Source organism: Arachis duranensis, chromosome 6, assembly GCF_000817695.3.
Source record: "Arachis duranensis cultivar V14167 chromosome 6, aradu.V14167.gnm2.J7QH, whole genome shotgun sequence".
Classification (NCBI taxonomy): domain Eukaryota; kingdom Viridiplantae; phylum Streptophyta; class Magnoliopsida; order Fabales; family Fabaceae; genus Arachis; species Arachis duranensis.
In genome coordinates, this window is record NC_029777.3 from 84284136 (window position 1) to 84297376 (window position 13241).

At 33.3% G+C, this 13241-nt stretch overlaps 1 protein-coding gene across 1 annotated transcript in view; it reads left to right on the top strand.

Annotated features, from left to right (window-relative positions):
- Positions 1-13241, top strand: part of LOC107494364 (probable polyribonucleotide nucleotidyltransferase 1, chloroplastic) — a 95321-nt gene that overhangs the window by 69702 nt on the left and 12378 nt on the right. The gene's annotated exons all lie outside the window — the stretch shown is intronic.

Sequence of the window (13241 nt, forward strand, 5' to 3'; positions counted from 1 at the left end):
TACAATTTTTTTCTTTTTTTCTTTTTAAAATAATTAAATTTGTTATATATTTTTTAATTTAATTTTGATATAATGTTAGATGAAAGATTTTATGCATCTGTTTAATTATGTATTGTAATTAAAATATTTTTCTATTACTATTTTTAAAAATAAAAAATATATTTTAAATTAGTAAATTAATCAATTCATTTTAAAATTTTATATGCAACATAGGTATATATAATAGAACAAAAGATAAAAAATAAGTAATAAAGATGAATAAATCGAGAATAAAATAAAATATATAAAGTTACAAAGAAAATAAAATATTAAATTAATACCTAAATTATAATTGTTTGAATTAAATTTTGTAATTGAAAATATCAAAAAGAGAAACAATGAAATTGGAAGATATATAGAGTCATGGAGAGTTATATAAAAAATAGAGAATTTAAAATTTATTTTTTGATGAAGAGAAGATAACTACTAGACAAGAAAAAGAAAAAAATTAAAAATATAAAAATAAGAAGAGGGTTAAGGGAATAAAGGAATGACGGCACAAGAATTAAATTTGATTAGGTTAAATAATAGTCAAAATGATAGAGAAATAAAAATAATGAATTTGAACTTTAGTTAATTGAGTTTAATTTATTTGTAGTGGAGTCATTTAAAATTTAAAATGGGGTCACATTATATATAACCATATTTTTTAAATAAAATAAATAAAAATAATGTGGGGGCAAGTGCCCCTTCATTCTTGCTCATGGGTCCGTCCCTAATCGTGGTGAAATTTTTACTATAATCAAAAATGATTACAAACATCTAATTTTAAGATACTCACACTCTTGTTACTCATCTAAGCTAACCCAAATTTAGTAACCTCTCTAACCAAATTTATATAAGGAGAACTAAGTGCACTCTAATCCTGGTACACTTTCAAATTGGAACACACTGAAATAGCAAGAACAAAATTAACAAAGGCTATATCTCTCAATATGTTTCGGTTGGTTGCTCCTTCCTTGGACGTTCCTTCATATATATGTAGCTTAATTTCTTGTTTAATGTAGGAATCATTTTCTTATTTGATGTAGTATCCGTTGCACCTTTCAATGCTACAGTCGTCAGCTTGATGTGAGAATATCTTTCTTCTTTTACTTGATAGCATGGTGCTGCAACTTCTCATAGCATGATCTTATTTTTGGAGAAAATTCTTCAATCAATTGTTGTTTTGCATATATTATGGAATTACTTTCTTTTTCTTGAATTCATCCTTGGAAGATTGCTAACTATAAAATGAAGGTCAATCTTCAAGAGTGAATCTTCCAAATTTGATCAAATAGAATCTTCTTTTTTGTTGCCTTCTTATTTTGTAAAAATATATCAAAATGAATGCTTATTTCCATGATATGTTTCTTGTTTCAGATTCTATTAAGAATTTCCTGTAACACTTGGAATATATAATTAATGTACTCAATCAAATGTTTGTCTTCATCAAGTTTATTAGATATTCTCTAAATTCAACAATTTCTCTTTTGATGACAAACATTCTGATTGATACAGAGGGAATAAGATAAGCATCCTTGAAAATGTAGCAAGCTCCCCCAATCTATGTGCTTAAAACAATTATAACAGCAAGTAAACATAGGTTCAATCTTCTCTCTTTTTTGTCATCAAGAAAGGAAAATAAAGCATTTGCATTACAACATTAGTCTAAATAGTCTAAAGACATATGAGAAAATAGCCATTACAGTCATACAACAACATAATAGAAACAAGAGTAAAATAGTCTCTTAAAAACATAAAACCACCAGCAGCAACAGCAACAGTGAGAATACATAGAGATATATCAAGACATGATGTGTTAAAACATCTCAATCAATTGTATACGGGTTAAGTGCAATTTTGGTCCCTTACATAGAGGTCAAAAATTTATTTCGTCTCAACCTTATTTTGCATACAAAATCGTCCCTAAAGTTTGTGTTTGTTTTAAAATGGTCCTTTCGACCCAAAAAAATTTTTTAAAGACAATTTCGCCCCCTTTGGTTTGTTTCCCTTAATGTCATTCCTGCGAAATCATTTCCTCCTCCTCAAATAACTCATAATGTTCCTAAACACACTTGGTATCTGAAAAGTTTGTGTGAAACTCTCAAAAATTTTCCTACAAAGAGAGTCTATGCTAGTGGTTGAAGAGATTTAGCTGTTGAAAGTTCCACCGAGGGTACAGTGTGACATTTGTGACTTATGTTGATCGCTGCAGAGAGTAGTTGTTGAGGTATGGTTACTTTTGATGCATTGTCACTTCATGTCAACTATTTATTGCATTTGGGTGGTTTGAGCTTGACAACAATGTTGCTGCATTTGAGTTGTTTAAGGTTTAATGTGGGTTGCACTGACTGTGGATAAAGCTAGGGTTTGTGATTATCTATTTCTTTTCTTTCTTGTTTGTTATAGTAATGTATTGTGTTGAATAACAGGATTGTTTGAGCAGAAGATAGTGTACATTAACATAAGGGTGCATCATGGGGTGCATTTGGATATGAAAACAGGGTATTTAAGTATTTGAAGGGGCAAACTACAATTATCAAAGACACTGATGGCGATCGGTAGTCTGTGTTTGAGGCCTATGAAGAGTTAAGACAATTTGGAATTTGGATACTTGTAGTCCAACATTGCAGCATTATGGTATAAAGATCTAACTGCAGATGATTCGAAGAATAATTTGAAGATGTTGAAAGGTGACTCAGATGTGATTGAAATGTGCAAAATAGCTGGGATGAGGGGATTGGTAGAGTTGTTTGTGGTCCATGATGTTGGGGATGCGAAAGGGTTTCCAGAAGTTGGTTACTTTGACGTAGGGGGAGTAATTGGGGGTGTTGAAAGTGAGGAACATAATGGTGCTGGTCTTCATATAGTTGTTTTTGATGACCCTGTCGTTGAAGCAGTTGAGGGAAGTGGGGCACATAATAAGGAAAATTCAGGAGAGTTAGGAGGTGAAGGACAGATTGGAGGAGATTAACATGAAACCAGTGATGAAGACAATGATGACCCTGAATATTCTCCATCCAATGAGGAGGGGGATAGTGGGACAAGTCAGCTAAGTGATGAGGAAGGGGTAGATAGTGATGAATTAGAAATAGACCATATGATTGGTGGAGATGACTTAGAAGCTGATGATCCTGAGGAGGATGCTGATGGTGGATCAGATTGTAGGGGTCAAAGGTTTTCAGTACATAATCCTCAAAAGGACATGACCAACTACAAATGGGAGGTAGAAACACTTTATGCATCTAGGCAAGAATTTAAGGATACTGTGTTGGCTTATGCAGTTCATACAGCTAGAAGTATGAAGTTTAAGAAGTGTGATTTGGTGAGGGTTGTTTGTTAGAAAGACTGCGCTTTTTGGCTTTATGCACACAGTGTTGGGAAGGAGTCAACATGGCAATTAATGAGCATGAATTTACAACATACTTGCATGTAAATACACAAGGTTGGCATAATGTACTCCAAATGGCTAGGCAAGCAGTTTAAGAAGAAGGTGGAGTCTAATTTAAGAATCAAGATAAAGGAGTTGGTGAAAAAGGCACACAAGAAGTGGAATCTGACTGTGACCAAATCAATGGCAGCAAAAACCAAGCAAGAGCCACTAAGCCAGATTCAGGGTGCATTTAGGGAGCAATATAAGAGGATTAACGATTATTGTGCTAAACTTCTAAAAGCGAATCCAAGGTCATCCATTGTCCTCAAAGTGATTCAGTCCTTAGATTTTTCTCAGGAGATCCAGAACCCAAACTTGATAAACTACTATGTATTCCAGAGACTGTATGTATGCTTTGATGCATGCAAGAAAAGCTTCCAACACTGTAGACCCTTTATTAGTTTGGACGGATGCTTCCTAAAGACTCCTCAGGGTGGCCAGCTGTTGATTGCAATAGAAAAAGACCCCAACGACCGAATCCTTCCGATTGCTTATGCAGTGGTTGAAGCAGAGACAAAGGACTTCTGGGTTTGGTTTCTTCACCATCTTGCTGATGATTTGGTTGGTGGAAAAAATTGGAAGATGCATCTTTATATCTGATAAGCAAAAGGTAATGATAAATTTAACATTAGTGTGGTGTTTTAATAATAACAATTGGTTCAAATTAGATACAATGACTACTGGACTAACATTGGCATGCTCACCTTCGTTTTTTAGGAGTTGTTACTAGCTTTTGAGGAGGTCATACTAGGGGTGGAGAACAAATTCTGCATGAGACATCTGTAAAACAATTTCAGGAAGAAATTTCCTGGATTGGAGCTGATAAACCACTATTTTATGGTTTATCTTGTACTCAATTGAGTGGTTTTTATCAACTCTTTACCCACTTATTCATATGATTTGCATGTTTTACATTTTCCTTCCTGATTTTGTACTATGATTGAAAACATGCTTCTTTGGTCTTAATTTTGCTATGTTTAATCCTCTCTTATTACCATTCGATGTCTTGATATATGTGTTAAGTAATTTCAGAGATTACAGGGCAGGAATGGCTTAGAGGATGGAAAGGAAGCATGCAAAACTGGAAGGAATACAAGGAACTGAAGGAACTGCTAAAACTGTCTAGCCTGACCTCTTGGTACTAAATCGACCATAACTTGAGCTACAGATGTCCAAATAACGCGGTTCTAGTTGCATTAGAAAGCTAACATTCGGGGCTTCGCAACGATATATAATTTCTCATAGCATCTCTGAAGTTAGGCGACGCGAACGCGTGGATGACGCGCCCGCGTCGCATCTTCGAATTTCAATCCACGCAAACACGTGGACGATGCCTCCGCGTCACTTTCCCGCGACGATCTGTACTTACCAGAAAACACTGGGGACAATTTCTGGGCTGTTTCTGACCCAGTTTTCAGCCTAGAAAGCACAGATTAGAGGCTATAAAGTGGGGGAATCCATTCATTCATCGTATACTTCATACAACATACATTCATACATAGTTTTAGGATTTAGATGTAGTTTTTAGAGAGAGAGGTTCTCTCCTCTCTCTTAGGAATTAGGATTAGGATTTAGGATTTCTATTATGTTCAGACTCATCACAGGTTCAATGTTCTTTTATTTATTTTCTCAATTTAGTTTATGAACTTTTCATGTTAGGATTTTCTTAACTAATGCAATTTGAGGTATTTTTAGATATATGATTTTTATTTAGCTTTCTACATTCTTGGATTTGGTTGATTAATTGGTAACTCTTGAGTTGTCAAACTCATTGTGATTGATAATTGATATCTTTGTTGATTGATTTAGATTCCTATAACTCTAGTCTTTCCTCAGGAGTTGACTAGGACTTTAGGTGTTAAATTGATTTATCCACTTGACTTACCATCATAGTTAGAGGTTGACTTAGTGGGAGCAAAAATATAATTCTCATCACCATTGATAAGGATAACTAGGATAGAACTTTCAGTTTTCATACTTTGCCAAGAGTTTTTCTTTGCTAATTGATTTAATTCCCTGCAATCTATTTTTCTCATTCAACCTTTCAAAAACCCAAAAATACTATTTTTCATAACCAATAATAAATCATACTTTCCTGCAATTCCTTGAGAAGATGATCCGAGATTTGAATACTTCGGTTATTTATTTTATTGGGTTTGTTACTTGTGACAACCAAACATTTGTACGAAAGGATTTTCTATTGATTTAGAAGCTATACTTACAACGCGATTATATTTGTGAAAATTCTTTACCAACAGAAAACCCGATCGTCAGGAGCTGAAGAACAGAATGTGGCAGTGTGCAAGGTCAAATTATTGGAAGGATTGGGAGAAGGAGATGAAATAACTGAGACTAAAGAATGAGGGGGAATTTTGACATTTAAACAGCATTTCACCTAGGTTTTGGTCCCGTTCTAGATTTATATTTCATTCAAAATGTGACACCCTTGTTAATAACATGAGTGAAAGTTTTAATATTGTCATAGTTGAGGTAAGAGAAAAACCCATTGTAACTATGTTAGAGGACATTAGGGTGTATCTCATGACTAGATGGACTGTCAATAGAGATAGGATTCAACTATACCAGGAAAATATCATGCCAATAATTAGGAATAAATTGGAGAAAAGGGCAAAATTAGCTAGGGACTGGAGGCCATATTGGTCAGTTGCTAGTAAATATGAGGTGATGTGTGGGTTAGATAAATTTGTTGTGGATCTGGCTACTTCTAAGTGTTCTTGCAGGAGGTGACAGATGAGTGGGATACCATGTCTTCATGCCATCAATTGTATCACCTTCAAAGGGCTAGATTTGGAATCCTATGTGGATGACTACTACAAGAAGGATGGTTAACTGAAGTGCTACCAGGAAGTGATACACCCTATGAACGGACCAGATTTATAGGAGAGAACCCAGTATGATGATGTCATGCCACCTCCATATAGGAGGCCAAGTCACAGACCAGTGAAAAAGAAGAAGCGAGGTCCCGGAGATGAGAACAGAAGTCAAACTCACCTCTTTCGGAGGGGTTAAATTCAAAGATGCTCTAATTGTGGTGCTGTAGGACACAAGAAGGGGGGCTGCACAAAGCCTAAGAAGAGTGTATGTGCCATTATATTTTAGTGTTCTGTTTGGTTTATCCTATGTATTTATGTCACATTTTGTTTATGTATTTAATTGTGATTCTTGTTATTAAATTGTTGTTTCCTTGTTAGGTCCAAACCTTAACACAACAAGCTGGCAAAGGTCCTAAGACAGGTTGGAAAGTTTCATGCTCATAACCCCTTGGTCAAACAGTTTAGAGAGGGAAAATTAGAAAGACTTCATTCTCACAACCTAACCCTCCAACAAGTCAGTCCAAGAAACCAGCAACTAGGCCCAAGAAATTAGCAGCTCAGCCCAATAATGCCTCAACTTAGCCCAAGATCCAACCCCAGCCCAAAAAATCAGGTACTGCACCAGCTCAGTCCAACCCTAAAGCACCTTCAACCCAATTATTGGCCAAGAAGAAAAGTACAGTAGCAGCAACCTCCTCTAACAAGAAACACTCACTCAGTCAACTAACTGAGAGAAAGATGCATTTTTCTGTCATCCAGACTGGTGCACCACATGTCCCTCTGCAGAAACTCAAGCTAATGACAAAATTACCTCCTAGTGAATGGGAAAATCTTTAGATTTTTCTTGTTATGGTTTTTCTGTTATGACTGTGTTACTAAACTTGGAAACAATATTTTGTTAAAGACTCCGAATATTGATATTTGGTTCTAGGTTGTTGAGTGTTTTGAACTATCTTTATGCACACTATGTTGGATTATGTTTTTTGTTTAAGTGACATTACATCTAATGTAACCTATGGTTTGGATTATGAATTGTGTTATCCATGGGTTGAATGGTCAATGTTTTAAGTTGTCTTGAATTGAATTTGGCCTTTAGGTCATTAGGTCATTACCACATTTACAGATCTCATCCCTACATATTGCGATACAGAGCTTCTAATTTAAGCTTGGAAATTAAGACATCACTTTCATTCATAGATTCAAACAGGTTCACAAATGATACACCATTAAACCCATTGTAACATCACAAATTTTCCTATAAATTTACCAAAAGAACACAATAATCTCCTAAAATTGACTAACTAATCATCTGAAATTTAAGCGCATTCCATACGATTACCTTAACTTGTATGGATTCTGCAGCAACAAAAACAAAAATCCAATCCACCCAACAATCCCTAAAGTAGCAACAATCCTAAGCTTCCATTCAACATCCTTCAATCTTGCTTTTAAGCTTGTAATTTTTCTCCTGCTTCTTGTAATTTCAGTATCCTGCTAAGCTCCCAGCTTCTGGATTTGCCCAACGAAAAAATCACAAGCATCCTGAACCTGTCATAACTCAGAAACATAAGTGAAACAAACCTAAATGCCCAAAATCATGCTCACAAAGTCGAAACAACAACATACCTCATAGTATACGCAACCCCAAAATCTTCGGCTTGGGTTATCCTTCGTCGTTGAGGTTCGCAGAATCGGCCTCTCTCCATGTCTGCATACCAACTCCTTCCCAGGTGAATGAACTCGACACAATTTGGAACTCTGGGAAGCCATCGACGCAGCATTGTTGAACCCTACCTCTGCTTTGTTGAACCCTAGCGCTACTTTTCTCCTTTGAGCATTATTATTATTATTATTATTATTATTATTATTTGATAAAAAATGAATAACAGATAGCAACGAACTGAGGGTATAATTGTCTGAAGGACCATTTTAAAACCAACACGAACTTTAGGAATGAGTTTGTATGCAAAATAAGGTTGGGGACAAAAAAAATTTTCGGCCTCTACATAAGTAGGGCTGGCAATGGGTAGGGTAGGGTAGGGTTGACCCTACCCGCGGGTTGAAAATTTCATTAAAACTCTACCCTACCCTACCCGTGGGTTGAGAATCTCTCAACCCTAACCCTACCCGCACCCTAAAATTCTAAACCCTACCCTACCCTACCCTACCCGCAGAAATATCAAATTTTTTCAAAGTAAATATAAAATTTAATTATTTCGAATTTTATACGTATTAATAACATAAAAAATAAAAAACTAATGCTCTATATTACTAAATTAACTAACTAGTTTAGTGGTTGTTCACTTATTATAAGTCATTACATAAGAAAGGTTGTGGGTTCAACTCTCACTTTCTTCACTATATAGAGAGATTTTTATAAAATATGTGTTATATATGAGGTGCGGGTAGGGTAGGGTCCGCAGGCATATCCGGACCGTACCCTACTTGAACGGATAGGGTATGAATTGCCAGCCCTATACATAAGGGACCAAAATTGTATTTAACCCATTGTATAAAATCAAAGCAAACATCATAAAAGCAAATCATACATGTATCAAATCATATAAAGATGAAAGCAAAGCATTAAGGCATGCTAAAATATTAGAACATTTTGATAAGAGAACATAAAGTAATAAGCTATCTATAGCAAAATGTTCAATATCAGGGCCTATAAAAGAAATTGTTAGAGGCATTTTATTAAGAAAACAATAAAGGACTATAGTATCCAAGATATCCATGAAAAGACTTATACCACTATTTTGAGAAATTATCCCATTCATTACGCTCAGAAAATCTCATATCGACCTAAGAGACAAAACTAGAAAAAACATTAGTTATATAAAAGAACATTAATTTCAAATAGATCAATATTGGTCTTAGCTTCAGGATATTGCTACGATAGAAAATGATTCAGAATTTTGCTCATGCATAAATCTTTTGTAGAATTTTCTAATTCAAGTGACAATGATGCAATGGTGTTGTCTTCTCTTAATTATTGGATGCATTTGTTGTATCTCCTTCAGATATTTTATAATCTTATCCATTGTAATGATTTTATCTTTTTCATAAACTTCAATAGTCACAAATTCTTAACCATACTTATTTAACTTGATGAAAAAAGTTGACTATCTCATCATACGCTTTGAACATCCACTTATCAAAATATCAAATCTTTTTTTTTTTTTGCTTTTAGATGTAGGCAAACCTGCAACCTCTTTTATGAAACTTTTGGTATCCAAATTTATTTGGATCCTTTTATGTTCAATTTTTTTAGTTGTCCAAAAACATTATAATCATGAAAAATCTTATAAACCTTATCACTAATTTTCTTTTCAAAAATAAAGCATTGGGGAGAGAAATGACCAACTCAATTACACTTGCTGCAAGTGTTTCTCTTTGCTCAATATTTCACATGGTAAAGATTATTATTTTTGAAAGAAATGGCATTTTGCTTCATTTTGAAAACAGATTCAATTCTTTTACTTTTAGAAGAAGTTTCAAAATCATTTTTGAAAACATGTTGTTTTCTTTCTTCTTCATAACCCATACTAGATTTTATAAATAGAGGCCTTTGATTAGCAAGAACTTTGTCCAAATTTTTAAATCCTTGATCAAATTTTGCTAAATCTTTATTTAAACTCTTGATTCTCTCATGCAATCTTTTATTTTCAACAATGAGATCAATTGATGCAGCAGCCAAATTCTTCAATTTAAGTTCTTCTAGTTCAATTTTCAAAAGCTCATTTTCTTGTTTTCAAAAGCCATGGAACAAACATGAGCTTTACGATCAGATTTATCCCCTTCATCATCGCTTCTAAGTCTTCCCATGAGGCCATCAATACCTTATTCTTTTGTGGATATTCTGCCTTGTAGTGACTTGATTCATTGCAGCAATAACAAATAACTTTATAATTTTTGGATATGAACCTCTGCCTCTGCCCTTTTGTTTCATTGGCTTTCTTAATGTTCTAGCAATGAATTCCATGTTATTATCGGATAAGTTGTCTTTATATTCTTCTTTTTTTATGTGATTTTTTATTTAAACATGACTCCTTTTTTCTTCTTGTTATTGATGAGATGTGTAGATTCATAGGCCAGTAGCTTTTCTCTCAATTCATCATAAGTAATCTTATTGAGATTATTAGCTTCAGATATGGTAGTACTCTTGATCTCCCATTATTTGGTAAAACTTCTTAAGATCTTTCTAACGAGCTCTTCTTCAAAGAAATGTTTTCCCATTGCGTCAAGGTTATCAATGATGATAGAGAACCTCTCAAACATTTCATTAATTGATTCATCTTTTATCATGAATAATATTTTATATTCCTTCAAAAGCATGTCAACACGGGTTTCTTTGACTTGCTCAGTTCCCTCATGTGCGAGCTGCAATTTGTCCCATATCTCTTTTGCTATTTTGTATCTTGGAACTTTTTTGAATCTCAAAGCAAATGGCGCAATGCATCATATTGATAGCTTTGGCATTTAGTTCTACTTTGTTCTTTTCTTCGGTGGTTCATTCAAAATCTTCCTTTTGAACAACATTATCTTCATTGTTGCATTCAGTAGGAACATTTGAGCCATTCATAATGAACTTTCATGTTATAGTTAGTTGATTGCATGAAAATTCCCATCCTTTCTTTCTAAAAAGAATAGTTGGTTCCATTGAAGAAAGGAGGTTTATAACATGATTGTCCTTCGGTCAACATGTAAGCCACAATGGTTGTTATGGACCTTGTACTCCAAGTTATTAAGCTTGCTCTTTAAACTTAAACTCTGATGCCAATTAAAAGTTTCCTAATGACTTTAGAAGGGGGAGGTTGAATAAAGGAAATACAAGTAATAAAACACATTTATGGTTTATGTAGTAGAATTGATAAATTATGAGATTATTTTGATTTTTATCTCTTTCCAAATTTGCAGTAACATAAAGAAAAAAGATGACAAATGACATATCCTAGTTTAGTCTCCAAGGCAATGAGACCTATATCCAATCTTCACCATGAACCTTGGTAAAATTTCTGGTATAATCAAGAATGATTACAAACACCAATTCCAAGAGACTCACACTCTTGACACTCACCTAAGCTACCCAAGCTTATTAACCTCTAAGTGCTAACCCAACTTAGATACGGAAAATCAAGTGACTCTAATCTACATTTTCGAAACAATCACTCAAACAAAAGTATAAAATAGCTTTTGTGTGAACTAACTCTCTTTATATTTTTGTGTCTCTCAATATGAACTTAATTTTAGACAATAAAAAAATTAGAACGCATTCAAATAGAAAGGAAGAATAAAATTAGCAAAGGTTGTATTTCTCAATGTGTTTCAGTTGGTTGCTTCTTCCTTGGATGATTCCCTCATGTATAGGAAGCTTAATCTCTTCTTCACGTAGGAATCATTCCCTTTTCTGATGTAGTAGTCATTGCACCTTTTAATGCTATAACCGTCAGTTTGATTTGAGAATATCTTTCTTCTTTTACTTGATAGCATGGTGCTGCAACTTCTTATCATAGCATGATCTGATTCTTAGAGAAAATTCTTCAATTAATTGTTGTTTTGAATATATTATGGATTGCTACTTGATTGTTTTCTTTTTCTTAAATTCATCTTTGTAGGATTGCCAACTGTATAATGAAGGTCAATCTTCAAGAATGAATCTTCCAAATCTAATTACATGAAATCTTTCTTTGTTTGTTGTCTTCTTATTTGGTAATAATATATTACAATAAATGCTTATTTTCTTTATATATTTCTTGTTGAAATTCGAATTCTATTAAAACTTTCAGGTAATACTTCGAATATCTAATTTATATACTCAATTAATTATATCTTAATCAAATGTTTGTTATCATATAGGTTATCGGATATTCCCTGAACTCATTACAAAGCATAAAACATCTTGATTTTTCTAACAACTTAAATCGTGTCTCCGTCTTTATAGGTCATTGTTACAAAAACCAGGCTTTAGGAAAATAAAGGGGTATTACTAGAGTTTACAAGATTTATATAAGGATGCATCGATATGACCATATTAGTATCGTAGTTATGGTTAGTATATCCCATTTATTAAAATAATGATTCCAATACACATCCAAGTGTTTTTGTCAACTAAATCCAATTAAATTGATCCAAACCTAATAAAAACAACTCACACAATAAGTATATGAATTACACATTTCTTTTTCACTTTCCTTCTTTTTCTTCGCGTGTTTCCTCCTCATCGTTAAATTGTGCATAATTTATCAAAAAATAGCACCAAAACTTTTTAACTGTGACATAGAAAGTTTCTTAATTTTGACTGCAAAATTTTTAACCATGACACAGGTTCTTATTAAGAGGGTGAAATAAGAACTATGAGAATGTGAAACAAGAAGAAGAAGAATGGTGAAATAAGAACTATGAGAATGTGAAACATGATGATGATGATGATGATGATGATGATGATGATGATGATGTGCATAATTTACCAGAAAATAATACCGAAATTTTTTAACCATGACACAGAAAATTTTATTTTGATACCAAAATTTTTTTACCGTGACACAGATTTTTGTTAAGAGGGTGAAATAAGATTATAAGAACTTTTAAAATGTAAAACAACAACAAGAAGAAGATGATGAAGAATAGCACCAAAATTTTTTATCCATAAAGGACATTTCTTAATTTTGACACCGAAATTTCTTAACAGTGATATAGAAAATTTTTTAACCGTGTTATTTTCAACTAAATAATATAATTTTCTTATTATTGAACTAGTTGGGTAGTATTAAATTCATATATAAAAAATTTAGCCATTTTTGCGTCATTTACAATAAATTGATGTAATTTTTTAGTTTTAAAATATATTTAAATGTATTTTGTAAGTTGAGTGGATTAAGGTTTTGGTTGTGTTTTTTTTTTTTAGACCATTTACCAAAAAATTCTGTCATTTCTAACTAAATAATGTGTTT